The sequence below is a fragment of the Sinohyriopsis cumingii genome, chromosome 1 (genome assembly GCF_028554795.1).
Source record: "Sinohyriopsis cumingii isolate HCF-2022 chromosome 1, ASM2855479v2, whole genome shotgun sequence".
NCBI classification, from domain to species: domain Eukaryota; kingdom Metazoa; phylum Mollusca; class Bivalvia; order Unionida; family Unionidae; genus Sinohyriopsis; species Sinohyriopsis cumingii.
The window spans coordinates 154,206,540-154,228,940 of NC_142961.1; the positions used below are offsets into that span (position 1 = coordinate 154,206,540).

At 43.9% G+C, this 22,401-nt stretch overlaps 1 pseudogene; it reads right to left on the minus strand.

The window, feature by feature from the left end:
- Window positions 1-718: 718 nt before the first annotated feature.
- LOC149808191 (uncharacterized) overlaps window positions 719-22,401 on the minus strand; it is a 36,787-nt pseudogene continuing 15,104 nt past the window's right edge.

A 22,401-nucleotide genomic window follows, 5' to 3' on the forward strand; every position in this document is an offset into this window, starting at 1 on the left:
TAAACAACTTCAAGCTAAGGCACGCATTTTGAAACGAAATGGGTCAGTGTTTGCCAGTTGGTTAAACAAACTGTGTAGCTTATGTTACGACTCTATGGTCATAAACTAAGTAACAGAAAAGAGCGAAAACCAACAAGTTTTGTAAAAAGTCAACAAATAGTTTATTTCCCTTCAATACAAAGTGAAAATTTAAGAAGAACTTAGAGTATTGTGGATTAAATCCCAAATTGTCCTAAAAGTTTGATGTCAAATCCAAATTTATAAAGCTCGAACTGAATTCCAGTGGTATTCCAAATAAGTCCAATATTAAATGTTTTGATGTGCCTGTAGTCTCGAACATGCTAGTGTGCTAGCAGCCTGGGTTGTGGCAATGTGCTTAGAGTCTTTTGATGTATCACAATAATATGCTCCAACAAATGTGCTTGTCTGAATTTACTATAATTCCAAATTAATGTTCCAGTCCAAGAATATTATTGATGAGCACTTTGTATTTCCAGTGAAGAATAATTTGAATAAATGAAATACTGAACACAATATTAGGATTGATTCTGCAAACGAAGTTAATGCAAGACTGAGTAATTTCTCAAATAAACAGTAAATAAAAAACTAAGACAAAATAGTAGAACCAGGGTGAGTGTCAAAATCTCATTTCTAGAAAATTCTAGGTTGTCAACAGATAACATCTGTTATAAAATTATAATAAAAATCATGCTAAACATCAGGTAGATAAAATTTGCCATGGGGGTAATTCCAATGTCCCAGACTCATACTAAGATAAACAAGTTTACATGAATCATTTTCTGAATATTTAGTATACGCTCATAAAGAAAATTTCAGCTATGTATTATGTTGTTTAACAAAATGAATGGCCCTAGTCAGGTACACAATACACTTGATTTTGGACAAGGTCAGTTACAAATTACAATTATGCACAACATAATGAGGAAAAAAAGAACAAACAATACAGATCGAATTTACACAACACTTATGTGGAGGGTTGTTATGGTTGGGGTGGGGTACTCCCAATATTTTATTCAGATTATTATAGAAGTCCCACCCAGGCTCGATTTTGGTTGGAAGTTAAATTAGTGAAAGATAGATGTAAAGCTCCTAGCCCCCAGTCAGCAATGCTGACGGTTAAATGATTGAATATACAAAAGAGGTGAATTAAACGAATAACAATTTAATAACAATTCAATGGTCAAATGATTAAAATTTCCCAAGTACTCTCCTTCCGCTCGACCTTGTGATAGCCTATTACATTACTTGATTAGTAGCGTGAGATAGATTTCCACCTGTTCTTATATTCTACTCATCTGTGTATTCTTCTCTCCTATTCCTCCCAATTCCTTCTCCTCTTCCTCTCGACTTTATCCAATTTCTTCTTTTCCTGAACTTCTCTATACTCCTCCTTCTCCACTTTTTCATCCTCGACTCCTTTTCCTCCTCCTCCACCTTCTATACAACGACTAGACTTTGGTCGACTCCGACTGCTCTGCTAGTCTCACTTCCGTCTCCACCTCTTGGAAACTCGGGAGTCAACTGAACCGGAAGTTCTGTCCCCTAGAAAGCTTCCTTTTTGAAAATTATGATTGGCTTCCGAGGAGTAATCCTATTTGCTCAGCAATATTCACAGGAAAATTCGGATCTAGATTGTAATCACACCCTCTATCTCAATTCCGATTGTATATCGCTGTGAACCGATCCAATCAAACTTAGCGGACAATGGCCTTCTCGCTGTCTGTCCACATGGGGACGGATGAGAACATACCCCGTTCACCCCCCGGATTTCCTCTGATCTCTGAATAAACTTTTAACATGTAGGTGTGATACGGCAGGCCTTTGTCCAGCTAGCACGATCCATCGCCTGTGTCGATTCAAGATTCCGCTCTCTGGCGGGTTACGGTAACCTTGAGATTAACTCTAGCCCGCGGCAAAGTTTAGACATCAAACACATGACAGCGGCAATTATACATGTCTTAATCCCTGGGGTTAGCAAACGCGACCCCCCACCCACGCTTGAGAATAAAATCGGGATTTTAGTCCCCCAAAATGGCTCCAAATGCAAATGTGCGTTACTACACGCAATAAAAGAAACAAAATCATAACGACGCTACACGCTGACTACGAACACAAATAAACACACAACATACGGTTATCCACTGCGCGATCTATGCCATTTCATCGCTCCTGCTCATGAAATTGGCGCCTACGTTCTCGGTTCCTTTCATGTATCTGATCTGCATCTGGTACTGCTGTAAGAACAGCGACCATCGCATAAAGCGTCCATTCGACAATTTCGCAGTCGTTAGCATTTATAAATTATTGAAACGAAATATTAGAAACATGCAATTAAAAAACACATTTATAATAACGTGAGATTTGGAAAATCAACAGTAGTATTTTTTTTCTTACATTTAAAACAGGCTAAGAGTAACCACTGACACGAAAATTCCAGGAATCAGAGATAAATCTTTTACTCACAGATGCCGAGTAAATGTTTATTTTCGGAAGAAACAAATTGTCTGGAATCCGTTGGTTGCAACCGAAGGAATTCATTTATATCAATGTCAAGTTTTGTTATCGGATCGAAATGGGACAGTTTTCTCGGCTTACCCATATGGGGAAATTAAAGTTAAATTGTGCACAGAAATGTACCAAACATGACAAAGATGGATTATTTTGATTCCTATATATTACCTCTCTTTGAAGACGTTATCGACGACTTTATGGGAAGAAATGCAGCCTCTGCTCAGTTCACTAATGTGAGATTAGAACGATTGTATTCCTATACAGTGGGTACTTAAGAGTACACGTATTTTCTTGATTTAAGTCAATTTGTATATATTGCAGAAAAATCAACTTTCGGTAGGCCTATATGTTTTTGAAATCTCATTGTAATTTTAATGAAAGGGAATATATGCTATAATAAGTGCCAATACTGTATGCGGTTACTTGTTTATGGTCACCTTGAATTTGTGGTCGAACAAGTACTGACTTGTTTTAGACGTGATTTCTGTAGTAAGAAAGACAAAAGATACGTTTGGGATGCGTTTGTAGAATTTTTTTGTACTATTAGGAGAATATACTTCAAACAACAACAGCAACAAAACATATGGTCTCGATGTCTTTATTTGCTGTTGTTGTTGTGTTAAGTATGTACAATATATGCACACACAGACAGACAGACACACACACATCGAGAGTGTTGTTATTAAAGGACCACTTGGTGAAACAATGTGACACACCCTCTTTCTCTCTCTCTCTCTCTCTCTCTCTCTCTCTCTCTCTCTCTCTCTCTCCATGCATAGTTTTGCCCGTCACCCCTGCCGGGGTATAGGCCGCCCACAAAAGATCGCCAGAGGCTTCTGTCCTGTGCCATCCCTTCAAGCTGACTCCGGGTGTGACCCATCTTAGTGATGTCCGCCTCAAGGTTGCGTCGCCAGGTGTTTCTTGGTGGTCCCCTTCTCTACTTGCCTTGAGGGTTCCATTTCAATGCCTGTCTGGCTATGTTGGTTGGTTTACGTAGGGTGTGTCCTATCCAACCCCACCTTCTCTTCTTGATCTCGTCCTCTACCGGAAGCTGGGAGGTTCTCTGCCACAGGTTGGTGTTGCTGATGGTGTCTGGCCAGCGGATCTGGAGAATTATTCTTAGACAGCTGTTGATGAAGGTCTGAACTCTCTTTACGGTCGACTTGGTGGTTCTCCAGGTCTCTGCTCCATACAGTAGGACTGACTTCACGTTGGAGTTGAACAGCCTGATCTTGGCAGTTGAGGAAATTTCTTTGGAGCTCCAGATGTTCTTGAGCTATATGAAAGCTGCTCTAACCTTTCCGATCCTTGCCTTGACATCTGCGTCTGTGCCACCCTGCTGGTTGATAATGCTGCCCAGGTACGTGAAGGACTCTACCTCTTCCAGGGGACTTCCCTACAGTGTGACTGGGTTGTTACTGGCATAATTGATCTTGAGGATCTTGGTCTTGTCTTTGTGGATGTTGAGGCCAACCTGTGTTGATGTGGCTGCCGGTACGTCGGTCTTGTCCTGCATTTGCTGCTGACTATGGGCCAAGAGAGCTAGGTCGTCGGCAAAGTCCAGGTCTTCAAGTTGACTCCACAATGTCCACTGGATCCCATTTCTAGGCCAATTGGTGGACGTCTTCATAATCCAGTCGATGGCGAGAAGGAAGAGAAAGGGCGACAGCAAGCAGACTTGCCTCATGCTAGTCTGCACTAGGAAGCTGTCTGTGTGCTGTCCTGCATGAATGACTCTGCAGGACATTTCGATGTAAGTGTTCTTGATCAGGTTCACCAGCTTGGTTGGGATGCCGTAGTGGCGAAGAAGTTTCCAGAGTGTCTCTCGGTCCACGCTGTCGAATGCCTTCTCATAATCGACACATTTGATGTAGAATGAAGAATTCCACTCCAACGATTGCTCGACTATGATGCGTAGAGTAGCTATTTGGCCCGTACACGATCTGTTCTTCCGGAAGCCCGCTTGCTCATCTCATAACTGTGAGTCAACGGCCTCCTTCATCCTCTCCAAGAGGACCCAGTTGAAGACTTTCCTCTGTAGCTGCAAAAGTTGCTCAGGTCGCCTTTCTTTGGGATCTTGATGAGGTGTCCCTCCTTCCATTCGGTCGGTATTTCTTCTTCCTCTCAGATCTTCTCAAAGAGGTGGTATAAGTAGTATATGGGGTCACCCTAGCGTCAAGTGGACTTACCATGCAAAAACAGTCGATTCACTCTGGCGTCAAGGGGAATTTAACATGGGAAATTTTAACATGGATGGAACTGTAGAGCGTCAAGGGGAATTGAACATGGAAATTGAACAGGACCAGTACTTTAACGTCAATGGGACTTTAACGTTAAAATATGGGGTTTGCACTTTGTCGTAAATGGAAATTGAACATGGGAATGTCACCTGGATGTCAGTGGGAATTGAACTTTGGGTGACGTCATGAGGTTTATAGGGTCAAAACATTTTATAGGGATTTTAATGTATTTGTAAGGACAAAGGGTAGATAGGGACAAACATACAAATACACATTTAAACACACAGAAAAGACGACAGAAATGTTCTAAAACAAACCTCACAGAGAGAATAATGGCTCAAAAAAGAAAAGTCTATTGTATGGGTTCAAAACATTTATTCAAGTATATACATGGGCTCTCTGGCCTGTGCTTTGGTCTAAGCACTATCCATTTAATACATAAACATTTCTACATCAAACAAACCTATTTACTAGTTATTTAGTTCTTGGCTCTAGTAAACCTGTTTACATTTAGTGTTCATTTATAAGAAAAAGCTAACACAAAACAAGTAACATGCAATCAAATAGGACAAAGTTCATGTTTCTCTCTCTCTATTCGTCTCACACGTTGTTAAAAATCTGGTCAGCTAGCACTTGTGTCCCAGCGTAGATATTTCCCATCACTTAATCCGTTTCATTCATAAATCGGCTGTTATATCCATCGTGCTAGGTACACTTATCAGTAAGCAGATCAAGTGCAGTCATCGTCTTCTTCCCATGGAGGTACAATGTATACCATATGAATGGTTACTTTTCCTTCGTTGATGTCAAATTTTCCTCTCATCGACTGCACGTCTTCAATAGCCCTAAAAAGTTGGGACGAAGTTATTTCTGCAGGTGTGCTAAATCCGAGACATACAGGTGAGTTCAAACTGTCGCGATACATAGATAGGCTCAAACGACCTCGATCTTTGACTTGGCAATGACATTTGAGTTCCTCTAACAGTGAGTCAAGTAGGTCCGTAATGAAACCTGCTACTTCCTCGGCTGAAATGTCAGACGCGAAGTCTCTAAATTTCACCGTGTAGGTGTAAGTTGTCGTTCTAAATTTTCTTGAGGTCGCTGTCTGAGTCATTTGGATGCTAAAATACTCCTGTAGGTCTACTGAATCCTTTCCCTTCTTGGACGCACTTTGCTGTGACGGTATGGTAGTGAAAGAGGTCAGTGATGTTTGTTCCTTCTCTTTTTTCATCTGCGTAGAGTGATTCATCTTTCTCGTTGCTTGTCCTCGCAATGAAGTGTCGTTCTTGGAAGTCGTCCCTTTTTATACTGGGTGATATCAGTATGTCCATAAGGTAAAGTTTTGTGGTCTGGAAGTTTCACTAGCTGCACGTAGTTTGTCATGGCGTTAGTACATAAATAACTAAGATGTGTTACTGCATTGGTGATGTGATAGTGAGGCAAAGAATCACACCTGAGTTTCTCGTTGGACTTGAGTCTTACGCTCTATACTTGCTGTTTGAAGGGATTCATTTTTTCTCAATTGGTCTTAGTAGTGACAATGAACTGTTGGTCTTGGACGTTGTCCTTTTTTATATGCTGACCAATATTGATGTGACCGTACGGCAAAGTAAAGTGGTTGGGAAGTCGCACTCGCTTCTGGTACACGATTTGATAGACTTTTTCCAAGGGTCGACTGACGATGTGGTGAGTGGGTAAACGTACAATCTTGTTCGGCTGGTAGGTGGTCACTTTAAAGTTTGCATCCTCTCCAGACTGCAATGCTTCTTTCAATACGCCAAAGTTGACCACACGACTGGTACGATAATTCAGAGTCAATCCTTTCACTTTACACTCTGTGTGCACTTCTCCTTGTGGGTCCCGGTATTCGTAGCCGTAATTTTTAGGACCGCCACTCGCGAAACTTAGAATCTTGTCGTCAGGATGTTCGTCTGTCCAGGCTCCTAAACGCTATCCTTCGATGTTAGGGTGTTGCTGACCCGATCGATCGATGTAGATGCAACTGTCCGTGTCAAAGTACAGGACGCGATCCCCTAACAGTTCTAAAGCTTCGTACAATTTTAAGCGAGCATGAGCTGTCACGTAAGCCGCAATGATGACATTTCCAAAAGGGTCGTCTTGTACAAAGTCCAGATCTTCTTCGTAATTGACCAAGATCAAATTCTCTCGAACGACGTCCACGTGTTTCATGTATTTGGTTTTGTCGTGAATCATCTGGAAGTAGCGGGAAGGTTCTGTCAAATATTCCGTCTTGGGTAAACACGGTCGTTGTGCCATTTTACCCCACAAGCAATTTAACATCACTTTGGCAAACGATCGCCTGCCTTCGTTTTTCTCGATGTGGTCTAAAGTGATGCCTTCTTGTTCCCGGTATTTCTCTTTGAATTTTATTTGGTCTTCGGGAGTGTGACAACAGGAAGGATAGCCGCTGGCTTCTTGCTTCAGTTTCAAAAAGGCATCCACGTAGTCTGCGAAAATGCCTTTCTGAGTAGGGTCACCCTTGTGGTATTGTTGTGTCTTGGGAAAGTGGCAAATTTCGTACACTTCTAACAGTTGGTATCTCATGTCCATAGCTTTGAACAATTCTACGCTGACCCAGGTTCCCGTCAAGGCCCGTTCTTCCTGGGTGTGCTGACAAGGCTGATCTTGGTTGCACGTTTCGGCACAAGTACGGCACAAGGGAAACATCAGTTTGCCTTGACAATGGTGAGGTAAGACGGGATGGTATAGGTTCGTGGGAGGCAAAACTTTGCACTTGATCAAGCCTTCATATTGTCGAATGTTGATCAGTTCGATGTGTTCCGTCAGCAATCGCGGGTGCCCTGTAGGAAAGCGACAATATTTGCACACGTAGGGATACAGCGAACACACATCCAAGTATTTGATTTCTTCTCCTTTCTCTTCGTCGGCTTGGTACAGCAAACAGGTGGCATTGGTCCTTCCTCCGTACAAACTATCCCTCGGGTTCAACGGGTCCATGAACTGGTAACTTTCCACGACACGTTTAAACTCGGGATCGATTTTCAAACGGTGATCGTATTCGTGTTCCCACATTTCCACCACTTGGTATCCTTGCTGTTCTAACTTCAAGCGTCGCTGACAAGTGTCCTGGTACAGGTCTTCCATGGTCCGTTGTAAAAACTGATTTTTAGTGTCACGGTCAGGGTAGCAGACGGGACATCCGTGAAATAAGCAACCGTTAAACTCATACACGATCTTGGGGTTTTTTAAGTCCCAGCCATCGACCGAATACGTTCCGATGGTCCTTTCGCCTCCTCCGTTGCGGGCATGCTGAATCCATTTGCCTTCCTTGTCGCACAAGTAATGTAACCAGCGTAGGGCTTTGACCGAGTATTGACGCTTGACATAGTTGGTCGTTTGAGGACTGATGACAGCCACGGTCTTTTGAGGCATGAATCGTTGGCGGTACACTAAGGAACACGCTTTGGCAATGGTGCAAGCTTCTTTCAAAGGATCGACCCCTCCGTGTTCCATGAACAGTTCTCGAAATTTTCCACAGCAACGTCGTAAAATGTCCACGTCGGAACGACAATACTTTAACATTTCTTCCTGAAAGTCGAAGGGGTCAGAGGCATGAGCCTGGTACCAAGCGTAGAAATCTTCTCGTTGTTCGGTACGCATGTTGTCGGGGTCGTAATAGTGAGCCTCAGGCAAATGGGGTAGAACGGCATGTTGATTGGCTTCCGTATTGAAAAAGTGTGGAAAGTACCCTTGAGCCATTTCTGTCATTCCAAACGTTTTAGGCATTCGACTCAAAGGCATGGCCAAGTAACTCATCGAATCTTTAAACTGCACTTGTCCCACTTGCATGAAAATGATTTTGGCTCCGTTCAAAGTGACTTTAGGACGTTCGGTGCCATGTTCCGTATAGTACCTCAAAAGAAACTGTCCATCGTATCCGGAGAAATTGTGAGCCATCACTGTGGCATGGCGATGACAATCTCGGTAACGTTCGATGTCCTCTTTGCTCCATGTCTTGTCGATGGGGTCTAAGACCCATTTGGCAAAATCGTCTAGCGTCTTTGGTCCTCGAAAGATTTTTTCACGCCCTCCAGGAATTTTGCTGCAGTGAGGGCAATAACTGAAGATAGGTTCTTGAATACACTTCTCGCACGCTCGATGAGCCACGCAGAAATTAGGAATGTGAATGCCAGTCTCTTGCATGCATTCGAAATCGAAAAAGATGAAATTGCCTTTCTTCTTGTGACCGTCCTCTTTCTCTGGTGGGGGTTGGTATTTTTGCACGTAACATTGGTGTTCCAAGTCCACGATGTGGTGACAAATGTGAAATTTTTTTCTTTCCTGAACATACGTGTGCCTTGACACTATTGGTACGTATGCCTTGTCCACACGCGGGGCACAATCTCAGCAGTTGACAAGCGCATTTCTTCTGTGAACCTTGCGTCTTCAAATGTTGTTGGTAACAGGTAGGGCTGACAAACGTGCGCAGACAAGTTGAACAAGGCACTGGTTCTTCGCTCAGACAGGGTTGAGAGGCCAAACATCCTGAGCATTTCCATCCACAATGTTTGTGTTGCTCTCGATTATTATAACCACGGTCACATTTCTCACAATAATAAACATATCCCAGGAATCCAGTGATACTGGTAATGGTATCGAAATGTTCATCGTGATGATAAAGGTGAATGTATTTTCCGTCCTTAAAATGTTGGCCTCGAAACAACAGAGGCCCGCGCATTTCTTGAGGGTGCACTTTCAAGGTGTAGCGTGGAGCTAGGGCATCTTGCAATTTTTGCATCTCAGGAATGCCACAGGGTGTGTCTTTGGACAGTCCGGCTTGTTGTAACAGTTCTGCTTCATTTCGTTGTTTGGCTCGGTCGGATTGTTGAATAGTTTTCCAGGTTCTTTTCCATTCTACCGTGTCGTTCTTGTTGGCATAGGTTCGTCCCACCACGATGGCACGGGCTAAACACATCTGGTCATGAGGGTTGTTAATTCGGACGAGACTTGTTTTGGTGTTGCGAAGGTCGTCCACCAATAAGACCTTTTTGCGTCCTGTCCCTTGAGGAAGAGAGACGTGAGCCATTTTCAGTGTGGCTTTACCATCGGTGATGTCAAACTTGTCATTGGATTGTTGCACCTGTTGTATCTTGTCCATGACTTTGGAAGGGGTCAGTTCTGCGGGTCTGCTAAACTCGATCCAAACAGGGGATTTCAAGCTGTCGTGTTGTATGGATAGTGTCAAGCGATCGTCTTCTTTGGGTTGACATTGTCGCTTGAGTGTGGTGAGCAAAGAATCCCACATCTCGGTGATGAACCCTTCTGCTTTCTCCAACGGTACGTCGGACTTGAAATCTTTAAACTTCACCGTGTAGGTGTAAGCCGTGGTTCTAAATTTTCTAGAGGAGCGCTTTTGCGTCTCTCGAATGTGATAGTACTTTTCAGGGTTGACTGGTGAACTTTGGTTTGGAGTAGACTCTCTCTGTCTAGTCGCAGACGTGGAAGGTGTTGGTTCAGGTTCGCTCATGTCTTCTGTTTGAGCGAACACTTCTTTTCGTGTGTGAGGCGATACGTCACTTCGCTGCCTCTTACGTTCTTCTTCTCTCTCACTGAAATCGTGCGATCGTTTCATCTCGATTGCTGATTCAGAAATGATTTAACCAAGTTCATTCTTTCCATATATACCCTCTCTACCTCTCGTTGTGACAATGACTTGGTATGTTTCACAAGGCAAGTGAAAGCCAGGCATATAGGAACCCAACGACAGCGTTGCGTCTTAAACACCTCATGCATCTTGACGACCCTACACGGTGAAGTTTAAAGATTTCAAGTCCGACGTACCGTTGGAGAAAGCAGAAGGGTTCATCACCGAGATGTGGGATTCTTTGCTCACCACACTCAAGCGACAATGTCAACCCAAAGAAGACGATCGCTTGACACTATCCATACAACACGACAGCTTGAAATCCCCTGTTTGGATCGAGTTTAGCAGACCCGCAGAACTGACCCCTTCCAAAGTCATGGACAAGATACAACAGGTGCAACAATCCAATGACAAGTTTGACATCACCGATGGTAAAGCCACACTGAAAATGGCTCACGTCTCTCTTCCTCAAGGGACAGGACGCAAAAAGGTCTTATTGGTGGACGACCTTCGCAACACCAAAACAAGTCTCGTCCGAATTAACAACCCTCATGACCAGATGTGTTTAGCCCGTGCCATCGTGGTGGGACGAACCTATGCTAACAAGAACGACACGGTAGAATGGAAAAGAACCTGGAAAACTATTCAACAATCCGACCGAGCCAAACAACGAAATGAAGCAGAACTGTTACAACAAGCCGGACTGTCCAAAGACACACCCTGTGGCATTCCTGAGATGCAAAAATTGCAAGATGCCCTAGCTCCACGCTACACCTTGAAAGTGCACCCTCAAGAAATGCGCGGGCCTCTGTTGTTTCGAGGCCAACATTTTAAGGACGGAAAATACATTCACCTTTATCATCACGATGAACATTTCGATACCATTACCAGTATCACTGGATTCCTGGGATATGTTTATTATTGTGAGAAATGTGACTATGGTTATAATAATCGAGAGCAACACAAACATTGTGGATGGAAATGCTCAGGATGTTTGGCCTCTCCACCCTGTCTGAGCGAAGAACCAGTGCCTTGTTCAACTTGTCTGCGCACGTTTGTCAGCCCTACCTGTTACCAACAACATTTGAAGACGCAAGGTTCACAGAAGAAATGCGCTTGTCAACTGCTGAGATTGTGCCCCGCGTGTGGACAAGGCATACGTACCAATAGTGTCAAGGCACACGTATGTTCAGGAAAGAAAAAAATTTCACATTTGTCACCACATCGTGGACTTGGAACACCAATGTTACGTGCAAAAATACCAACCCCCACCAGAGAAAGAGGACGGTCACAAGAAGAAAGGCAATTTCATCTTTTTCGATTTCGAATGCATGCAAGAGACTGGCATTCACATTCCTAATTTCTGCGTGGCTCATCGAGCGTGCGAGAAGTGTATTCAAGAACCTATCTTCAGTTATTGCCCTCACTGCAGCAAAATTCCTGGAGGGCGTGAAAAAATCTTTCGAGGACCAAAGACGCTAGACGATTTTGCCAAATGGGTCTTAGACCCCATCGACAAGACATGGAGCAAAGAGGACATCGAACGTTACCGAGATTGTCATCGCCATGCCACAGTGATGGCTCACAATTTCTCCGGATACGATGGACAGTTTCTTTTGAGGTACTATACGGAACATGGCACCGAACGTCCTAAAGTCACTTTGAACGGAGCCAAAATCATTTTCATGCAAGTGGGACAAGTGCAGTTTAAAGATTCGATGAGTTACTTGGCCATGCCTTTGAGTCGAATGCCTAAAACGTTTGGAATGACAGAAATGGCTAAAGGGTACTTTCCACACTTTTTCAATACGGAAGCCAATCAACATGCCGTTCTACCCCATTTGCCTGAGGCTCACTATTACGACCCCGACAACATGCATACCGAACAACGAGAAGATTTCTACGCTTGGTACCAGGCTCATGCCTCTGACCCCTTCGACTTTCAGGAAGAAATGTTAAAGTATTGTCGTTCCGACGTGGACATTTTACGACGTTGCTGTGGAAAATTTCGAGAACTGTTCATGGAACACGGAGGGGTCGATCCTTTGAAAGAAGCTTGCACCATTGCCAAAGCGTGTTCCTTAGTGTACCGCCAACGATTCATGCCTCAAAAGACCGTGGCTGTCATCAGTCCTCAAACGACCAACTATGTCAAGCGTCAATACTCGGTCAAAGCCCTACGCTGGTTACATTACTTGTGCGACAAGGAAGGCAAATGGATTCAGCATGCCCGCAACGGAGGAGGCGAAAGGACCATCGGAACGTATTCGGTCGATGGCTGGGACTTAAAAAACCCCAAGATCGTGTATGAGTTTAACGGTTGCTTATTTCACGGATGTCCCGTCTGCTACCCTGACCGTGACACTAAAAATCAGTTTTTACAACGGACCATGGAAGACCTGTACCAGGACACTTGTCAGCGACGCTTGAAGTTAGAACAGCAAGGATACCAAGTGGTGGAAATGTGGGAACACGAATACGATCACCGTTTGAAAATCGATCCCGAGTTTAAACGTGTCGTGGAAAGTTACCAGTTCATGGACCCGTTGAACCCGAGGGATAGTTTGTACGGAGGAAGGACCAATGCCACCTGTTTGCTGTACCAAGCCGACGAAGAGAAAGGAGAAGAAATCAAATACTTGGATGTGTGTTCGCTGTATCCCTACGTGTGCAAATATTGTCGCTTTCCTACAGGGCACCCGCGATTGCTGACGGAACACATCGAACTGATCAACATTCGACAATATGAAGGCTTGATCAAGTGCAAAGTTTTGCCTCCCACGAACCTATACCATCCCGTCTTACCTCACCATTGTCAAGGCAAACTGATGTTTCCCTTGTGCCGTACTTGTGCCGAAACGTGCAACCAAGATCAGCCTTGTCAGCACACCCAGGAAGAACGGGCCTTGACGGGAACCTGGGTCAGCGTAGAATTGTTCAAAGCTATGGACATGAGATACCAACTGTTAGAAGTGTACGAAATTTGCCACTTTCCCAAGACACAACAATACCACAAGGGTGACCCTACTCAGAAAGGCATTTTCGCAGACTACGTGGATGCCTTTTTGAAACTGAAGCAAGAAGCCAGCGGCTATCCTTCCTGTTGTCACACTCCCGAAGACCAAATAAAATTCAAAGAGAAATACCGGGAACAAGAAGGCATCACTTTAGACCACATCGAGAAAAACGAAGGCAGGCGATCGTTTGCCAAAGTGATGTTAAATTGCTTGTGGGGTAAAATGGCACAACGACCGTGTTTACCCAAGACGGAATATTTGACAGAACCTTCCCGCTACTTCCAGATGATTCACGACAAAACCAAATACATGAAACACGTGGACGTCGTTCGAGAGAATTTGATCTTGGTCAATTACGAAGAAGATCTGGACTTTGTACAAGACGACCCTTTTGGAAATGTCATCATTGCGGCTTACGTGACAGCTCATGCTCGCTTAAAATTGTACGAAGCTTTAGAACTGTTAGGGGATCGCGTCCTGTACTTTGACACGGACAGTTGCATCTACATCGATCGATCGGGTCAGCAACACCCTAACATCGAAGGATAGCGTTTAGGAGCCTGGACAGACGAACATCCTGACGACAAGATTCTAAGTTTCGCGAGTGGCGGTCCTAAAAATTACGGCTACGAATACCGGGACCCACAAGGAGAAGTGCACACAGAGTGTAAAGTGAAAGGATTGACTCTGAATTATCGTACCAGTCGTGTGGTCAACTTTGGCGTATTGAAAGAAGCATTGCAGTCTGGAGAGGATGCAAACTTTAAAGTGACCACCTACCAGCCGAACAAGATTGTACGTTTACCCACTCACCACATCGTCAGTCGACCCTTGGAAAAAGTCTATCAAATCGTGTACCAGAAGCGAGTGCGACTTCCCAACCACTTTACTTTGCCGTACGGTCACATCAATATTGGTCAGCATATAAAAAAGGACAACGTCCAAGACCAACAGTTCATTGTCACTACTAAGACCAATTGAGAAAAAATGAATCCCTTCAAACAGCAAGTATAGAGCGTAAGACTCAAGTCCAACGAGAAACTCAGGTGTGATTCTTTGCCTCACTATCACATCACCAATGCAGTAACACATCTTAGTTATTTATGTACTAACGCCATGACAAACTACGTGCAGCTAGTGAAACTTCCAGACCACAAAACTTTACCTTATGGACATACTGATATCACCCAGTATAAAAAGGGACGACTTCCAAGAACGACACTTCATTGCGAGGACAAGCAACGAGAAAGATGAATCACTCTACGCAGATGAAAAAAGAGAAGGAACAAACATCACTGACCTCTTTCACTACCATACCGTCACAGCAAAGTGCGTCCAAGAAGGGAAAGGATTCAGTAGACCTACAGGAGTATTTTAGCATCCAAATGACTCAGACAGCGACCTCAAGAAAATTTAGAACGACAACTTACACCTACACGGTGAAATTTAGAGACTTCGCGTCTGACATTTCAGCCGAGGAAGTAGCAGGTTTCATTACGGACCTACTTGACTCACTGTTAGAGGAACTCAAATGTCATTGCCAAGTCAAAGATCGAGGTCGTTTGAGCCTATCTATGTATCGCGACAGTTTGAACTCACCTGTATGTCTCGGATTTAGCACACCTGCAGAAATAACTTCGTCCCAACTTTTTAGGGCTATTGAAGACGTGCAGTCGATGAGAGGAAAATTTGACATCAACGAAGGAAAAGTAACCATTCATATGGTATACATTGTACCTCCATGGGAAGAAGACGATGACTGCACTTGATCTGCTTACTGATAAGTGTACCTAGCACGATGGATATAACAGCCGATTTATGAATGAAACGGATTAAGTGATGGGAAATATCTACGCTGGGACACAAGTGCTAGCTGACCAGATTTTTAACAACGTGTGAGACGAATAGAGAGAGAGAAACATGAACTTTGTCCTATTTGATTGCATGTTACTTGTTTTGTGTTAGCTTTTTCTTATAAATGAACACTAAATGTAAACAGGTTTACTAGAGCCAAGAACTAAATAACTAGTAAATAGGTTTGTTTGATGTAGAAATGTTTATGTATTAAATGGATAGTGCTTAGACCAAAGCACAGGCCAGAGAGCCCATGTATATACTTGAATAAATGTTTTGAACCCATACAATAGACTTTTCTTTTTTGAGCCATTATTCTCTCTGTGAGGTTTGTTTTAGAACATTTCTGTCGTCTTTTCTGTGTGTTTAAATGTGTATTTGTATGTTTGTCCCTATCTACCCTTTGTCCTTACAAATACATTAAAATCCCTATAAAATGTTTTGACCCTATAAACCTCATGACGTCACCCAAAGTTCAATTCCCACTGACATCCAGGTGACATTCCCATGTTCAATTTCCATTTACGACAAAGTGCAAACCCCATATTTTAACGTTAAAGTCCCATTGACGTTAAAGTACTGGTCCTGTTCAATTTCCATGTTCAATTCCCCTTGACGCTCTACAGTTCCATCCATGTTAAAATTTCCCATGTTAAATTCCCCTTGACGCCAGAGTGAATCGACTGTTTTTGCATGGTAAGTCCACTTGACGCTAGGGTGACCCCATAGTAGTGAAGGGGGGCACCCTACGGACAATGGGAATTAACATTACAAAACCCCTTGGGCAAATCTACGGACAATGGAAATTTAACATGGAGAAAAATCGTGGGCAAATCTACGGACAAGGGGAATTAACATGGGAATAAATCGTGGGCCACTTTACGGACAAGGGGAATTTAACATGGCGCTAAATCGTGGGTCACTCCACGGACAAGGGGAATTTAACATGGGATTTTTTTTTTTAAATTTTTTTAAAAAAGGGGTAGGCAATTCAAAGACTATCTCTTTTCGAGAAATATGGCTGGCCCTGAAAAGGGCCTTTGGTTTATGTTAATATGCCCTTAACATAAAGGGCATTTGCGACATCTTCTTTTCCTCAAACTTCGTCTTACAGCAGGGCCATACATCAGAGTCCGCTTGAGGCAACCTTGTCTCTCTATATAGACTCTTCTTATCCACAGGCTGCTGTTGGTCCTGTGGACAACGGTCCACTTGGATCGGACATACATGAGCATGTCCGTCCTGAACATCATCGTTGACACAAGGGTTGAAGATTCAACGTCGGTCCACATGTTGAGGCTCCGAGAATAGGTGAATCAATGCAGTGAACTGCGCTTATTTATAGGGACAGAAAGGATTGAAACGGATTGAGTTCATTCACCAATCCGAACACGCGTTACAGAATTCAGTCAGCCCGCATCCAATCCGAAGAGAGCAGTCTGTGACGTCACGTAGTCAATATAGATTCGCTAGCGCTTGTGTGCAGTCAATCTATGCGATAGTGATTCAACATGACGGAAACTCAGAAAACGATCCATTGGGGTGCACCAGCAGGGGAGACTGCCCAAGGGAACTCGGACTTACTTTCAGAAGAGGTGAATTGGGATTTTGTGGATTTTCTCTCCTCGCAAGAATTTGTTCCGGAACCTTCGTTACCTTCTTCATTACCGCAAGTGGAAAATTTTAGACAGAGACAGAAAGAAGAATTGGAGAAATTTATACAACGACAAAAGGAAGCGGAACAGGCTTTTCTCCTACAGCAACAGCAACAAGAAGAAGAGGTAAGAAAAAAACAACAACAGCAACAGCAAGAAGAAGTAGCAGCAAAGAAACAAGAGGGTGAAAATCAAACGGTCACGGTACTGTTGGACATTTTAGCAGAGTTAAGAAGTCTGAAACAAATGTATCAGACTTCTTTATCACGACCGAAGAGAATACGACCTTCCCGAGCTAAACACGTCAACCCTGTGACTAAGCCTACCGTACCACCCTTAGTGATTTCAACCCAATCATCATCAACATTACGCAGTCCAGAAGTAGGCCTTGGCCGTGGCAAAGGCATAAGGCAGTTAAAGTTGATTGCTTAAACTCACCCTTTCACCATGAAGAAAAAAGGCCCTTTTCAGGGCCACCCACATTTCTCGAAAAGAAATACAATTTCAATTTGCCAATAACTCAAAAAAAAAACTCACCCATTTTACCCTTATAGTACGTGTCTGTGTATGAGTGCGTGAGTGTAGCTTCTTATTTTAAAATCAAAACTCAAAGACTCTTACCTTATATCATTTATTTATTCTTTTCTCCATTTTTTACAATCCAATTCACAATTCACAACTCAACACTTTAATTAAAAGTTCATTGATTTCTTCTTTTCTCCTTGTTTAGTCTCTCTGTTTTTTGAATTTCTTCACCGTCACACTCTTTTCCTCTTCTGCCTCCTCGCTTTCTTCCCTTCTTTTTTTCTCCTGTTTCTTTTTCTTCACCTGTCTTCTTTCTTCCTCAGAAGAATCCCTCTCTTCCTCCGAAGAATCCCTCTCTTCTTCTGAAGAATTCCTCTTTTCTTCTGACTCCTCTTGTTTCTTTTTTGGGCAATCTGGAGACCAATGTCCTTTTTCTTGACAATAATAACAGGTATCTCGACTTTTGTCTTTTTTAGTCCCTGTTTTTGTTCTTTTTTGACGGTCTGGACACTCTGAAGACCAATGCCCTTTCTTCTGACAGATATAGCAAGTATCTTGACTTTTATCTCTAAAGGAAGGAGAGTAGTCCGTAGGCTGGTCTGAAGAGAATTTTCTAATGACCCCTCGCAAAGCTCTGACGAAACGTTCCATCTGGTTAGTCTCTTCCATCGTTGTGCTCGGCTTGAGAGTGAAATGAATAGTGAAAGGACAAGACACACACCCTTTTATATACGCTGGTCTGCTATGACTATAAAGTAGTTTATGGTGTTTGAACTTGAGTCATTTGACTTTTTGCTTTCAAGATGAAACGATCCCATTCATTCGAGAAGAAAGGAGAAGAAAGTAAGAGGCAGAAACGTGATCTATCGCCTCGTACCAGGGCTGAAATCTTGGCACAAATTCATGCCAGTGATTTTGAAGAGGACATGAGTGAACCAGAATCCGAAACCTCTAAACCAAGTTCACCACCCTTAGTTAACCCTGAAAAGTACTATTCCATTCGAGAGACGGAAAAGCGCTCCTCTAGAAAATTTAGTACCACGGCTTACATATACACGGTGAAGTTTAAAGATTTCAAGGCTGAAGTGCCGTTAGAGAAAGCAGAAGTGTTCATCACCGAGGTGTGGGATTCTTTGCTCACCTCACTCAAGCGACAATGTCAACCCAAAGAAGACGATCGCTTGAGACTTTCCATACAACACGACGGTTTGAAATCCCCTGTTTGGATCGAGTTTAGCACCCCTGCAGAATTGACTGCTTCCAAAGTCATGGACAAGATTCAACACGTACAACAATCTAATGATCAGTTTGACATCACCGATGGTAAAGCCACACTGGACATGACCCACGTCTCTCCTCCTCAAGGGACAGGACGCAAAAAGATGTTATTGGTGGACGACCTTCGCAACACCAAAACAAGTCTCGTCCGAATTGACAACCCTCATGACCAGATGTGCTTAGCCCGTGCCATCGTGGTGGGACGAACCTATGCCAACAAGAACGACACGGTAGAATGGAAAAGAACCTGGGACACTATTCAACGTTCCGACCGAGCCAAACAACGAAATGAAGCAGAACTCCTGTTACAACAAGCCGGACTGCCCAAAGACACACCCTGCGGCATTCCTGAGATGCAAAAATTGCAAGATGTCCTAGCTCCACGCTACACCTTGAAAGTGCACCCTCAAGAAGTGCGCGGACCTCTATTGTTTCGAGGGCAAGACATTAAGGACGGAAAAAACATTCATGTCTATTATCACGATGACCATTTCGATACGATTACCACTATCACTGGATTCCTGGGATACAGTTATTACTGTGAGAAATGTGACCATGGTTATAACAATCGAGAGCAACACAAGCATTGTGGATCGAAATGCACAGGATGTTTGGCCTCTTCACCCTGTCTGAGCGAAGAACCAGTGCCTTGTTCAACTTGTCTGCGCACGTTTGTCAGCCCTACCTGTTACCAACAACATTTGATGACGCAAGGTTCACAGAAGAAATGCGCTTGTCAACTGCTGAGATTGTGCTCTACGTGTGAACAAGTCATACGTACCAATAATACCAAGGCACACGTATGTTCAGGAAATAAAAAATGTCACATTTGTCACCACATCGTGGACTTGGAACACCAATGTTACGTGCAAAAATACCAACCCCCACCAGAGAAAGAGGACGGTCACAAGAAGAAAGGCAATTTCATCTTTTTCGATTTCGAATGCATGCAAGAGACTGGCATTCACATTCCTAATTTCTGCGTGGCTCATCGAGCGTGCGAGAAGTGTATTCAAGAACCTATCTTCAGTCATTGCCCTCACTGCAGCAAGATTCCCGGAAGCGTGAAAAAATCTTTCGGGGACCAAAGACGCTAGACGATTTTGCCCAATGGGTCTTAGACCCCGTCGACAAGACGTGGAGCCAAGAGGACATCGAACGTTACGGAGATTGTCATCGCCATGCCACGGTGATGGCTCACAATTTCTCCGGATACGATGGACAGTTTCTTTTGAGGTACTATACGGAACATGGCACCGAACGTCCTAAAGTGACTTTGAACGGAGCCAAAATCATTTTCATGCAAGTGGGACAAGTGCAGTTTAAAGATTCGATGAGTTACTTGGCCATGCCTTTGAGTCGAATGCCTAAAACGTTTGGAATGACAGAAATGGCTAAAGGGTACTTTCCACACTTTTTCAATACGGAAGCCAATCAACATGCCGTTCTACCCCATTTACCTGAGGCTCACTATTACGACCCCGACAACATGCGTACCGAACAACGAGAAGCTTTCTACGCTTGGTACCAGGCTCATGCCTCTGACCCCTTCGACTTTCAGGAAGAAATGTTAAAGTATTGTCGTTCCGACGTGGACATTTTACGGCGTTGCTGTGGAAAATTTCGAGAACTGTTCATGGAACACGGAGGGGTCGATCCTTTGAAAGAAGCTTGCACCATTGCCAAAGCGTGTTCCTTAGTGTATCGACAACGATTCATGCCTCAAAAGACCGTGGCTGTCATCAGTCCTCAAACGACCCACTTTGTCAAACGTCAATACTCGGTCAAAGCCCTACGTTGGTTACATTACTTGTGCGACAAGGAAGACAAGTGGATTCAGCATGCCCGCAACGGAGGGGGCGAAAAGACCATCGGAACGTATTCGGTCGATGGCTGGGACTTAGAAAACCCCAAGATCGTGTACGAGTTTAACGGTTGCTTATTTCACGGATGTCCCGTCTGTTACCCTGACCGTGGCACCAAGAATCAGTTTTTGCAACGAACCATGGAAGACCTGTACCAGGACACTTGTCAGCGACGCCTAAAGTTAGAACAGCAAGGATACCAAGTGGTGGAAATGTGGGAACACGAGTACGATCACCGTTTGAAAACCGATCCCGAGTTTAAACGCCTCGTGGAAAGTTACCAGTTCGTGGACCCGTTGAACCCGAGGGATAGTTTGTACGGAGGAAGGACCAATGCCACCTGTTTGCTGTACCAAGCCGACGAAGAGAAAGGAGAAGAAATCAAATACTTGGACGTGTGTTCGCTGTATCCCTACGTGTGCAAATATTGTCGCTTTCCTGTAGGGCACCCGCAATTGCTGACGGAACACATCGACCTGGTCAACATTCGACAATACGAAGGCTTGATCAAGTGCAAAGTTTTGCCTCCCACGAACCTCTACCATCCCGTCTTACCTCACCATTGTCAAGGCAAACTGATGTTTCCCTTGTGCCGTACTTGTGCCGAAACGTGCAACCAAGACCAACCTTGTCAGCATACCCAGGAAGAACGGGCCTTGACGGGAACCTGGGTCAGCGTAGAATTGTTCAAAGCTCTGGACATGGGATACCAACTGTTAGAAGTGTACGAAATTTGCCACTTTCCCAAGACACAACAGTACCACAAGGGTGACCCTACTCAGAAAGGCATTTTCGCAGACTACGTGGATGCCTTTTTGAAACTGAAGCAAGAAGCCAGCGGCTATCCTTCCTGGTGTCACACTCCCGAAGACCAAATACAATTCAAAGAGAAATACTACGAACAAGAAGGCATCACTTTAGACCACATCGAGAAAAACGAAGGCAGGCGATCGTTTGCCAAAGTGATGTTAAATTGCTTGTGGGGCAAAATGGCACAACGACCGTGTTTACCCAAGACGGAATATTTGACAGAACCTTCCCGCTACTTCCAGATGATTCACGACAAAACCAAATACATGAAACACGTGGACGTCGTTCGAGAGAATTTGATCTTGGTCAATTACGAAGAAGATCTGGACTTTGTACAAGACGACCCTTTTGGAAATGTCATCATTGCGGCTTACGTGACAGCCCATGCTCGCTTAAAATTGTACGAAGCTTTAGAACTGTTAGGGGAACGCGTCCTGTACTTTGACACGGACAGTTGCATTTACATCCATCACCCGATTCAACATCACCCTAACATCGAAGGAGACCGTTTAGGAGCCTGGACAGACGAGCATCCCGACGACAAGATTCTAAGTTTCGTCAGTGGCGGTCCCAAAAATTACGGTTACGAATACCGTGACAAACAAGGAGAAGTGCACACGACGTGCAAAGTGAAAGGACTGACTCTGAATTATCGTACCAGTCGTGTGGTCAACTTTGGGGTATTGAAAGAAGCCTTGCAATCGGGAGAGGATGCAAACTTTAAAGTGACCACCTATCAACCGAACAAGATTGTACGTTTACCCACTCACCACATCGTCAGTCGACCCCTGGAAAAAGTCTATCAAATTGTATACCAGAAGCGAGTTCGACTTCCCAATCATTTCACCTTACCGTACGGTCACGTTGGTATTGGTCTGTATATAAAAAAGGAACCCTAGGCAAGATCGATAGTTCATTGTGACTACCAAGACCGAGCGAACAAGATGAATACTTTCAGAGAAACACAGAACAAGTTGTTTAGAAGGGCACAATTCAAGT